The following is an 11,304-nucleotide window of genomic DNA, read 5'->3' as shown; positions in this document are numbered from 1 at the left end:
TATTTTGGGGGGCTCCAAAATCACTGCAGATGGTGACTTGCAGCCATGAAATTAAAAGATGCTTACTCCTTGGAAGGAAAGTTATGACCAACCTGGATAGCATATTCAAAAGCAGAGACATTACTTTGCCAACAAAGGTTCATCTAGTCAAGGCTATGGTTTTTCCTGTGGTCATGTATGGATATGAGAGTTGGACTGTGAAGAAGGCTGAGCACCGAAGAATTGATGCTTTTGAACTGTGGTGTTGGAGAAGACTCTTGAGAGTCCCTTGGACTGCAAGGAGATCCAACCAGTCCATTCTGAAGGAGATCAGCCCTGGGATTTCTTTGGAAGGAATGATGCTTAAGCTGAAACTCCAGTACTTTGGTCACCTGATGCGAAGAGTGACTCATTGGAAAAGACTCTGATGCTGGGAGGGATTGGGGGCAGGAGGAGAAGGGGACGACAGAGGATGAGATGGCTGGATGGCATCACTGACTCAGTGGACGTGAGTCTGAGTGAACTCCAGGAGATGGTGATGGACAGGGAGGCCTGGCATGCTGAGATTCATGGGGTCGCAAAGAGTCGGGCATGACTGAGTGAGTGAACTGAACTGAACTGAACTGAATCCTTTTCAAAAGAATTCCATGAAGCAATAATATTTTGTGTTATAGTAAAATATTTTCACAGTAAATACATTGATGGAGTGTTTAGACCAGCAGTAAATTAGTACATTTAAAAGTAAAATGTTATCATTGACTAGAGTAGGAGGGAAATATTGATATTATGTGCCAAAACTCATTCTCACGTATGTTTTTAAGTCTGTTTGTGTATGTGTTTATATGCATATATATTTATGTCTGACTGGTGGCTTGGGAGTATTTAGTTGTATGTCTTGAGCTGACCAGAATTAAGTCTCTGAGTTTGACAGACTCACGTAAAAAAGCATTTACTAGGCAAGGTACACAACAAGTGTTTGCTACGTAGCCTACTCCGCTCTGGTAGATTTAGTCTTTGCCCTGAAGATGCTTGAGGTTGTTTCCATGACAGAGATGCATCCAGTTAATGGAATATAAGGCAGGCCAGTGTAACAACTCATTAGAGGTTAAACAAAATGGATGCTTGTGATAGGTTGCAGCATTTTGACTCTCTCATTTGTTTCATGACACCCTAGCAAATGAAGATTACTTTACCAATGATGTGTGATTCTATTCTTTATATAGAGCTGATTATTGGATTATTCACTGAAAAATATGTTTGTACCCTGTAAAACAAAACTCTTTTATCAGAGCTGCTTGTGACTTTGATTTAGTGAAACTTTTACTGTATTATTTACTGGAATTTTACATATGAAGGTATGATGTAATTTGTTTCTTCTCCATAGAAAAAAAGAATCACTTTTTCTAACTAAAGTTATCTTGGGAAACCCTATCTTTCAAGAATGTATTTTGCTTTTGCTGGGAGAAGAATTTGTATAAATGAAGGTTAGTTATTTTATTCATAATTTTCTTTGGATAAGGGGAGGAATCTAGTCTAAAAGACTATGTGAGCTGAAAATGCTATGTTAATTAAAAGATTCAGTTGTAAATAACTTGAAACAGGTATCATGATCACTGTTCCTTCTGTTTCTGATGACAAATTGAAAATGTTTGTTTTCTGGATTGCTTTATCATTTTTGGTCAGATCTTCTTAGTAGCAAATTACTTTTTGTTATTTTGGCAGCAAAGGAAGGGGAAAAGATTTACACATATAAGCCTTAGTAAAATCTTATAACATTTCAAATTCTGGAGTGATAAGGAAAGCTATTAGGAAATTTTTCCTTGGTTGGAATATAAACAATATTACTTTAACAAAAGATAAATAATTAAGAAGGACTTATTAGGCGGTTACTTATGCCTAGGAGTGTGCTAAAGGTTATGAGGAAATCAAAAAGTCTCACAAGACATTGGTAATACCCTAAAGTGTTGTCTACTTGAGTAGATAAGATTAAGACCTATGAAAAAACTAAATATGAAAACAGGAAAGCCCCAGAAATACCAATGCAGAGTTTAAACAGCTCATAAACCCCTGCGTCGTATGTTGGTCCTGACACGTGTAGGTATTTACCGATGTAACAAAGCACAGCTAGACTTCTGCCAGTTGCTTTTATGTCAGATGTTTATGTTTGGAGTTAAGTCTAGTGAAACAGAAAACCATATTAACTCTGAAGCTGGGCAAGAGAAGATCTTAAATTCAGAAGATGACAGGGAGATTTTTGAATAGGTTGGGGTCAGTTTCTTTGGCGAAAGTCACCCCAAGGTTTGCTTCAAGCTCCAAATCTAGGTGTTCATTCAGGAGCTAATCCACCTTCCCTGGATTTTTGGATGCTTTTTGGCCTTTGCTGATGGGAATTTTGCCTGGGAAGGAACGGGGAAGGGGCTTAAGCTGACTGGGGTGTGTGATCACTGTCAAGTCCAGGAATGTCCAAGAGAAAAAATGGAGAACGCCTTGCACCTTCCTTTGAGGAGGTCTTGCCAGCTCTGGCCCTGGCCCTAGCCTTTTGAGGTGTGTCATTATTGAGTCTCATGAACCATTCCAGAGCCCAGGCTTTTTTTCCCTTCTACATATGCTTCATGCTAATGGTGCCAATTTATGCCTTACACAGTTTCTTCAGTGATTGGATCGATTAAGGCTCTGTTTACTGTGACTGAAATCCCCAAATATACTTTCTGAAGCAGATTTGATGAAGCATTCATCTCTTCCCACCAAACAAGTGACTTGCTTCTGGCAAAGCAAATTCATCCTGAGAAGCCATATTCAAGTCTGGAACACCTGATCCTACCCTTCTCTCTCTTTTCTATAGAACCATGGATTTCAGCTAGGGAAAGGCTCATAATATTGTTATAGACCCATGACTTTCACTCTCTTCCCCAGCTGAGGGTTTCATCAGAGCTGCCTTCAGGGGTCAGATCATGGCAGATGAGGTGAGGTGGGCTCGAGAAGAGTTTACCAACTTTGACTCTGGGCTTCTTCTCTCCTCTCAACCAGGGCAGCCCAGCTTTGGTCTATATCATTAGAAGAAAGGCTTCCACTACTAACAAAAACCTTGAAAACCATGGTTATTGCTAAATCCATCATGTCTGCAGTTGGAAAACTTGAGGACCAGAGAGGTTAATTGACTGACCTGATGTTACACAGATGCTCACTGGAGGAAATGGCATTAACACTTGGGTTTCCTGAATCCCAGATCAGTGCTCTTTGTGCTAGAGTAGCTGCTTGTTTACTTCCCGTGGTGTGGCATGTGGTCTAAGATAAAGGGTGGGAGTCAGGCTCCGCCTATGACTGAGAGCATGGATGACTTGGGCAGGCAGCTTCACGTCTTGCTCTTGGCCTCCCAGTTCCTCATTAAGTGAAGCAAGAATAGTCTTGGCTTTCCATCAGGGAGGAAATGCTCTGTGCATGGTTGATGGTGCACCCTGCTAGGATCTTGGCACCTTTCAGACATTTTATCAGCCCCCATTTACCAAGCCACTGCCTAAATTCCTTCTGCCGTTTCATCCCCCCATTCCTGATGCTGTTGGTTAACAATGGCATTTAAAATCTCAAGTGGGAAGGGACAGTGTAATTGTCTCATTAGACTTGGGGTTTTAGAATGTGGTTCTTCCCCAGAGTTGTGCAGATAGAGTGGATGTAGGTCAGCTTGATTCTCTCTCTGTCTGTGGTCTGAGAATATTAAATATGCAAGAGATGGCTGCTTTTGCCCCTATCTCCTTACCCCCAGTTCACATCACATAATGTTTGTTTCTGCTCAGGACTGGAAAGAAATGATTGTTTTAGATTTGCTTTTCTTTTCCTAACTGGAGAAATAACCTCACTGTGTCTTATATAAAGGTGGCTTTTCATGCAGTTTCAGCTTTTGTCGGGGGAGGTGTGTGAGTAATTTTCTCCTTTGTGTCTTATTGCCTCATAGAGAAGAAAACAGAACCCCAATGTTAGGAATGCAAACGATTTAGGAACTTTCTAGCAGGTTGCCATTTGTTCCAACTACCAGGTTTGGTCCCAGAAAAGACTCTCTTGCATTTGGCTCTGAGTGGTAGGAGATCTCTGCAGATCAAGGGAAGGGACCCCAGAAGTTGAAGGTGAAGTTGTGTGGCCCCTAGATTCTAAACCTCCTTCCATGTGCCTCTCCAATGCTCAAGTGAGAGCTGGGGCTCATCTGTGTGAGAAGGTTCTGTGGGTTGTTGTTCATCAGTAGAAATGATCAGGACAGACTTCATTGGTAGGAGTTTGTGTTCTGTACAACTAAAACCTATTTACTTCAGAATAACAGTCACTTTCTCAGCTGTTTATATTGCATTTATAATTCTTTTTCTGTTCCTTGCTTTTCTTCTGGTTTTTGACAAATGAGAAAAATTCTTTTTAGTAACTTTTAAAAAAGGTAATTAATTGTAATGCTGTCCAGAGAGGAAAAAGTAATCAAATTGCCTAACAAACAGAGAAACATTGTCCATTTGAGTTTTTAATTTGTTTAGCACTAAATCTCTTTCTTCCCTCTCCCCTTCCTAAATGTGTAACAAAAAAGTAGGAGATAATTTTAATTTTTTTCCAAAGTGACTTCAGGGAAATCCCTTTTAGACCTATGGATTTTTGTCCAATGAGGGATCCTCTTCCTTTGGTCTATATTTTGCATATCGTCTGTTTCTTACAGGGCTTCCGTATTGTCTCAGGCTCCACTGGAAATGCAGCAAGGATTCCTAGCACATCCCAGTTGCCATAGCAACAGCAGTCTTTCCCATAATGAGCTGCATCATCTGAACTGATGTCACAGCATCATGCAGCAGGTCAAACAAGGCATCTCCTAGTATTGCATCCTACAGATGTGCTGTAAACATCAAAAGAAGACGGTGGGAGCAGGAGATGGTGAGTGTTAAATGTCTAGGCCTTAATTGCTCGGCTGTTTTCTTGGTTAGCCGGTGTCTGCTGAGGCAGTGATGGGGGATGTTGTCTGCTTAAAATGGACTAGGGAAAGAAGAGCTGTTTTACCTAAATCTGTTTTCAGGCTGCTGGGTTAAGACAAAGCCCTGTAAGAGTCATAGAGAAATAAAAATATGTGGAATTATTCTTGTTTCATCTCTGCCTGTTATTTTTAGTGTTCTCATGGAATTTTTCATAAACATAAGATATTTTTCTATCACAAAGCCCCAAATAGGCTCTAAATTGAGCAGTACACAGTATTTAAAGATTGTAAAGATATGTTTCTTTTTTGTGGGGAAAGCTCATTGGTCCCCTATTTGTTCTTGTGATTTATGAAATATTAAGTGGTTTACAGTATGAAATTCAGTATTTACCTCGTTTGGGTTTCAGTTTCTTCATGGCAAGAAATGAATGCTGAATAAGCATCTGACATAACCCTGATGTGAAAGGAGACCTCTTGCATGTTGAAGACAGAATTTATTAAAAATATAGAGACCTAAACAGAATGAAATTACTTAAGCCTTTTGATTTATGCTCTAGTCCTTCAGTCTATGGCCTTCATAGTTAGTTGAAAAACTGCCATGATATTTTTTCATCTCTCGCTAGTCTCCAAAATAGCTGGAGTTATTTGCAGGCTGACTTGTACCAAGTCTCCTCTGCGGCAGTTGCAGTGAAGGGTAACCCTGTGGAGAGCCTCTGGAAGTGGCAGTGGTGTTGTTTAACTTTAACCAGAATCTGGCAAGATGAATAAATAGCTGAACCCTCAGCGACTGTGGTGAAAACAGATCTCTGGGCTTGGTCATAACCTCAACTCATTTCTGAAACTCTACGATAAACACGTATGGTGCTTATTTAAACTCCTATCTCTGTCTTTAGGCCTCATCATCACCATTATTATTATTTTTTAAAAAATACACGACTTGGCATTGTCAGATAAGGAGCAGTGAGTTGCCTTTTGTTTTGGGAAATGGATTTCCCTGGTGCAGCTGATTGTTACTAAGGGAGAGAAAGGAGGAGGCACATGTCAGTGCAATTGATCAATATGTCCACTTGGAATCAGGGAGTGGTCTTTTGGCTCAGTGCTGCCAAGCTGATAGTTCTTATTTGAAAAGTCTTACAGGAATGAATGGCAACCCTTGAGTTCCTCTTCTTTTAGGCTGTTTATTGAGCCTGAAAGAGATGTTTCACAGGGAGCAGGAAAAGGAATACCTCTTGCCAGCTTGGAGTGATTTTTTTTTTTTTTGCACAGAGTCAAGCATATTGGTCCCATTATTAGGCACTATCTAGAATGAAAGACCTTGGGTTTTAATTAGTTTGTTTATATATATCACACACAGGCTGCTCGTGGTTCTTTTAAGTTTATGTGCCTGATATGCAGCTCTGTGGGATGGGAGAGGTCAGCTCAGTCTGGCTTTATCGCAAGCATTTAGGAGCATGGGTTGGTTGTTCATTGCCTGCTTTTTTGTGTTGTATAATGTGAGCAGAAAGCTCTCCTGGGACTTCTGGGTGTGAACACAGCTAAGTCAGAGGCTCTAGGGTGACAAGGAGGAGTGCTGGTTGGTGGGGGGCGGGGAGGGAAAGTGCATATCATGGCTGGATTATGTGGGTCTGGAGAAAATCACTCAGTGGCCATTGAAATTCATTTGAAGTGTTACTTTGAGGGAAAAGCAATGAAGAAAGACTTGTTTGATAACATAAATTGCTAGGAATAAAAGTAACCAAAGGCAGCATTTTAATGAGTTTCCTATTTGCTTAATGTTTGTTTCTTTTGTCTAACAGTGCTCTCAGATGCTTCATCATGGGTGATTTGTACAATTACTGGAAGTCGCAGAAGCCAGATTCCTTAAGGATAGTGTTAGAAACAGTGGAGTCATGCTTCGAGGGTGGGGAGTGCGCTGGTGGGTGTGGGCTGACGCAGTTATCTGGTGGAATATCCTTCTAGTTCAGAGGTGCCTGTGATCTCTCCTCACCTCTGCACATATTTAAAATACAGTTGCAGCTCCCCAACTTGATGCTTTTATGCTCTTTTTGCTCCAGGAGAACAAAGCCCTAATAATGGGAACTGTTATCCTGAGTGCTCAGTTTCTTTGCAGAGCCCGTGCTGCTCTCTGATTAGCTGTGTGTCTTAATTATTGGCTAAGGCTATTTCAGTTGTCTTAGTTTTAATATATCCCCAAGGGGTAGATGGGGTGTGTGTGTGTACCGGGGAAGGGAGAGATTGCTCTATGGCTGCATTTTGTGGTGTTTCACTAAAACTTTCTAGAATGTAGAGAATTTTCTTTCACAGTGATAAGAGAAAGATCATTATGATCATATTTATTGTATGGCCAAGTTTAGACCATGGAAGCCTTATGAGAAACTAACCTTCTCTATGCTTTTGGTTATAGCTTTCTTCATTGAATTACAAAGTTACAAATAAGTTAACTCTTTGGATAATTAGGCCATGGTGGGGTGATAAAAATAAAAATCATAATAACAACCAAGCTCTTATTTATTCAGTTTTTATTGTGTGGCACTGAACTAAACATTGAACATAACTTATTTGGCCCGTATAATGACATTATGAAATAGAGAGTAACAATCTCATTTTATAGGATTAGATATTACTATTTACATTTTGCAGAAACCAAGTCTTCGCCAGGTTACCAAATTTGGCTAAGGTCATAGAGTTAATAAGTGACTGGACCAGGATTCCAAATCAGTGTGCTTTGACTGTGATACCCACCTGCTTACCCAGTCATCTTAGTTTTATGACATCTTAACTGTGTATACCATGAGAGCAGCCACCTTTACTCTATCATACTCACCCCACCCTTCTCATTCTGATTGGAAAATCAGATTTCACTCAGAGAATGAAATCTCATTTAAAACACTAAGATCAGTTTTACTACAGGGATGAGCATGAATCTTGGTCAGATCCTATAGATTAAAGCAATGCACAACAGATATTCAGACCTTTTGCCAGTACCCTTGCTCAACATACCTTTCTAGCAGGATCTGTGTATGGGAAATGCTACATGAATGAGTGTGGGCGTGATGGAGCTGTACTGAAAGGAGGTCTTACATGAGTCAGTAATGATTCAAGTTTGTTGTACCTGTCTTATCAGCTGCATTATGTAGTGCTCTGCTAACTTTAAGGCATTTGAATTCCCTGCCAACACCAGACAAGGAATAGAAGAGTAAACTTCTCTTATAGCCAGGAAGGTGTACTTTGAATCCATCTCCTGGATTAAGAAGTTAAAAGAGAGTTATTTTGCTGAATATTATCAGTGGCTGAGTCTAAATGCTTCTTATTTCTGACAGAGTACAAGAATGACAGTCGTGTGCAACATCCTGGGAGCCTTGTGTTTGAGGAGAGCTAATACAGTCATCTCTGCATCATCTTGCCCATCCCAGTTATCCACACCCAGTGTCATTATTGGGCTGTAAGGGCTGTTCTTTGTTTGACTGTGGGGCTAATGCACACCCTGACAGCACATTGATATTGATTCTGGTCTGGTGAATACTTAGAAATATTATTCCTCAGAGCTCATTAGCTGTTTCTAGGTTCTGAGAAGAAGTTAATGTTTCTCCCATCCTGTCTCAAGGAGGCCCAAGCTCATGTCTCTGTGAGCTATGGGAATTAGAGGCTGACAGAAAGCAATAGAATTGCTGGGTACAGTGACTACAGGAATTAGGTTCTATTTGGGGAATAGAAAAGCCAGTAGAATTTAGGGAAAAAATTCTGCCACATGTCTCTATTTAAAAAATCCTAGAATCAGGGACTGATAACTTGTTTTGATCCTATGTATTCAATTCAATTTAACAACTTTTTATTGAGTATCTACTATGTGCCAGGCAATGTTGGAGAACATAGCAGTGGGACGAGATAGATGCAGATTTCTTCCCCACTACATTCTATCAGGAATGGGGATGGAGAGACCAAATAAAACAGGCAAATTTATAGTGGAATAATTTATTCTTTTGATACCGTAATACTATTTCTGTTTACTTATGTTTCAGAGATACACCAATTATCTGTGCACACATACAGATATGGCCTACACATGGAGGTAAAATTGCTGCATTGAAGAATAGCTTTGATTTTTTTCTTCTTGAGTTTGGATTAGAATCTTACTGGGTGTGACCATAGCCAATATGGCAATAAGCATTTTGTTGGTATTAAGCTGTTATGAAAAGTATAATTGTAATTGTTTTACATGTCTATCTCAATTGATGTAAACCTGATGTATGGAAATATGAAATGTATATGACAGATCAGTTTAAGGATGTTTTTTTATTTTAATGAAAGATAGTTCTCATCTTTAAAAACTTTCTAGTGAGCCCTCTAAATGGCCAGCATGCTGGTGGAGGTATGTGCCAGTCACCTCTAGCCACAAGCAACCTGTTCATTCACCTTAGTATGCCTTACAAACATCACTTTAAATGGGAAGCATTTGTCTAAACAATCGTATTAACTAATGTATGCAAAACTTTGATTGTATTTTTATAAATTTTCATGAAGTTTTTCATGTTCATGCATGTGTGAAGGATATCTAACTTGTGACTGTCACTTGGTGGATTAAGTGTTCCTCTTTGATGGTGGTCCGACATACCCAGCTCTATAGATGGGCCATGAGTGTGAAAGCTTTTCCAGGGAGTATCACTTTTTATAGGACTTTGGCTATGGCAACAAACTTTTATGTATTTTGGATTATGAAGGCCTAAGATTTCTTATCCACAAGCACACACCTATCAACAGCTGAATCCCCCAGTTGGTTTTAAGACTTGGTGAGAACAAGGGATACTTTATTCTCCTTGTCAGCCACCAGCCATGTTTGTCTCAGTTCTTTCACTATAGGGCATACTCCAAACTCTTCCAGCCCTGTTACTTTGAGTCCCAAGGGGAAATAAGGAGAGAATGTAGAAGCTTTAGAATGGGTCTCACACTAGGTGATTCCTGAGTTTGTTTTATATAAGCTGCAGGACAGGCTTCATAGGCAGGCAACCTGTGCTGCAACACAGGGCCCTGTGCTGAGAGAGGTCCACACTTGCTTTAATGCTCTACTCTTGCCAGCTTGAAATTCTCAACAATTTTGGGGGCAAGGGGTTCAGCATTTGTATTTTACACTGGACCTTGCAAATTACCTAGCCATCTGTATGGCCCCTTTGATATAAAAAACTGACACACAGTTCTGGGTTTTGTCTAAGAATGAGATGATGTGATTCACTTGGCAAGAGTTGACCACCTTAGATGGAGCAGTATTCTCCAATTCATCATGGTCTCCCTCTGCTCCTGTCCATTTACCCCCACTGCTGCTGCCTGAGCCCTTTTAGTTTGAAACTTCTATTCTGGAATAATTCAAATAGCAGTTGTAGAGTTTGAAAAACAGAAGAACCATTGTCAGACAACCCAGAGCGAAGACACCATGCATGGTAATTTAGAAGCATCCATGATAATTCAGCACCATACACCTGTGATTCAGTGGCATTTCTTTTATAGGCAATAAGGGACATATTACATTATACCTGAAGATATTTCATAGATCAGGCTTATTTGTCACCACTCCAGTTTTCAGGGGAGAAATCAAATGTTCTTTGCAAAGCAAGCTGATGAACCATCCTATTGGCTAATTTAAATTAATTCTCCCACCCTTTGTTACTACTTGATTACTTTTTAGCACCTGCTTTGTTTAACTCTCATTTAAATTACACAACATTTTTATGCTGGTTGGGTATTTGTTTAGCACTGTTTTATTTTTCTATTCTCTCTAGGAGGCTGGGTGCCTATAATTTGAGATTATATTACTGTAGGAAGAGTTCACTTTTTCTAATTAAAAAAGGGAATTACAGTCAATATTTATAATGAACTCTTTTTCAGCAAGGTAGTTCCAGCCATGCTAATGTTCATAAGTCCAGATCTGCCATTCAGTTCAGTTCAGTTCATTTCAGTCGCTCAGTCGTGTCCAACTCTTTGCGACCCCATGAATCACAGCATGCCAGGCCTCCCTGTCCATCACCAACTTCCAGAGTTCACTCAAACTCACATCCATAGAGTCGGTGATGCCATCCAGCCATCTCATTCTCTGTCGTCCCCTTCTCCTCCTGCCCCAATGCCTCCCAGCATCAGTGTCTTTTTCAATGAGTCAACTCTTTGCATGAGGTGGCCAAAGTACTGGAGTTTCAGCTTTAGCATCATTCCTTCCAAAGAAATCCCAGGGCTGATCTCCTTCAGAATGGACTGGTTGGATCTCCTTGCAGTCCAAGGGACTCTCAAGAGTCTTCTCCAACACCACAGTTCAAAAGCATCAATTCTTTGGCACTCAGCTTTCTTCACAGTCCAACTCTCACATCCATACATGACTACTGGAAAAACCATAGCCTTGACTCTGT

General features: G+C 40.2%; 1 protein-coding gene across 1 annotated transcript in view; it reads left to right on the top strand.

Annotated features, from left to right (window-relative positions):
* The first annotated feature begins 4,815 nt into the window (after nucleotides 1-4,815).
* The window catches only part of AKAP6 (A kinase (PRKA) anchor protein 6), a 499,693-nt gene continuing 493,204 nt past the window's right edge, over nucleotides 4,816-11,304 (top strand). Inside the window, exon 1 of the mRNA XM_010846980.1 lies at nucleotides 4,816-4,878. The gene's annotated coding sequence lies outside the window, so the exon portion shown is untranslated. The remainder of the gene's footprint in view (nucleotides 4,879-11,304) is intronic.

The sequence above is a fragment of the Bison bison genome, unplaced genomic scaffold, assembly GCF_000754665.1.
Source record: "Bison bison bison isolate TAMUID 2011002044 unplaced genomic scaffold, Bison_UMD1.0 scf7180017864242, whole genome shotgun sequence".
NCBI lineage: Eukaryota > Metazoa > Chordata > Mammalia > Artiodactyla > Bovidae > Bison > Bison bison.
The sequence above is the reverse complement of the archived record's forward strand: the minus strand, read 5'-3'. Positions and strand labels throughout refer to the sequence as shown.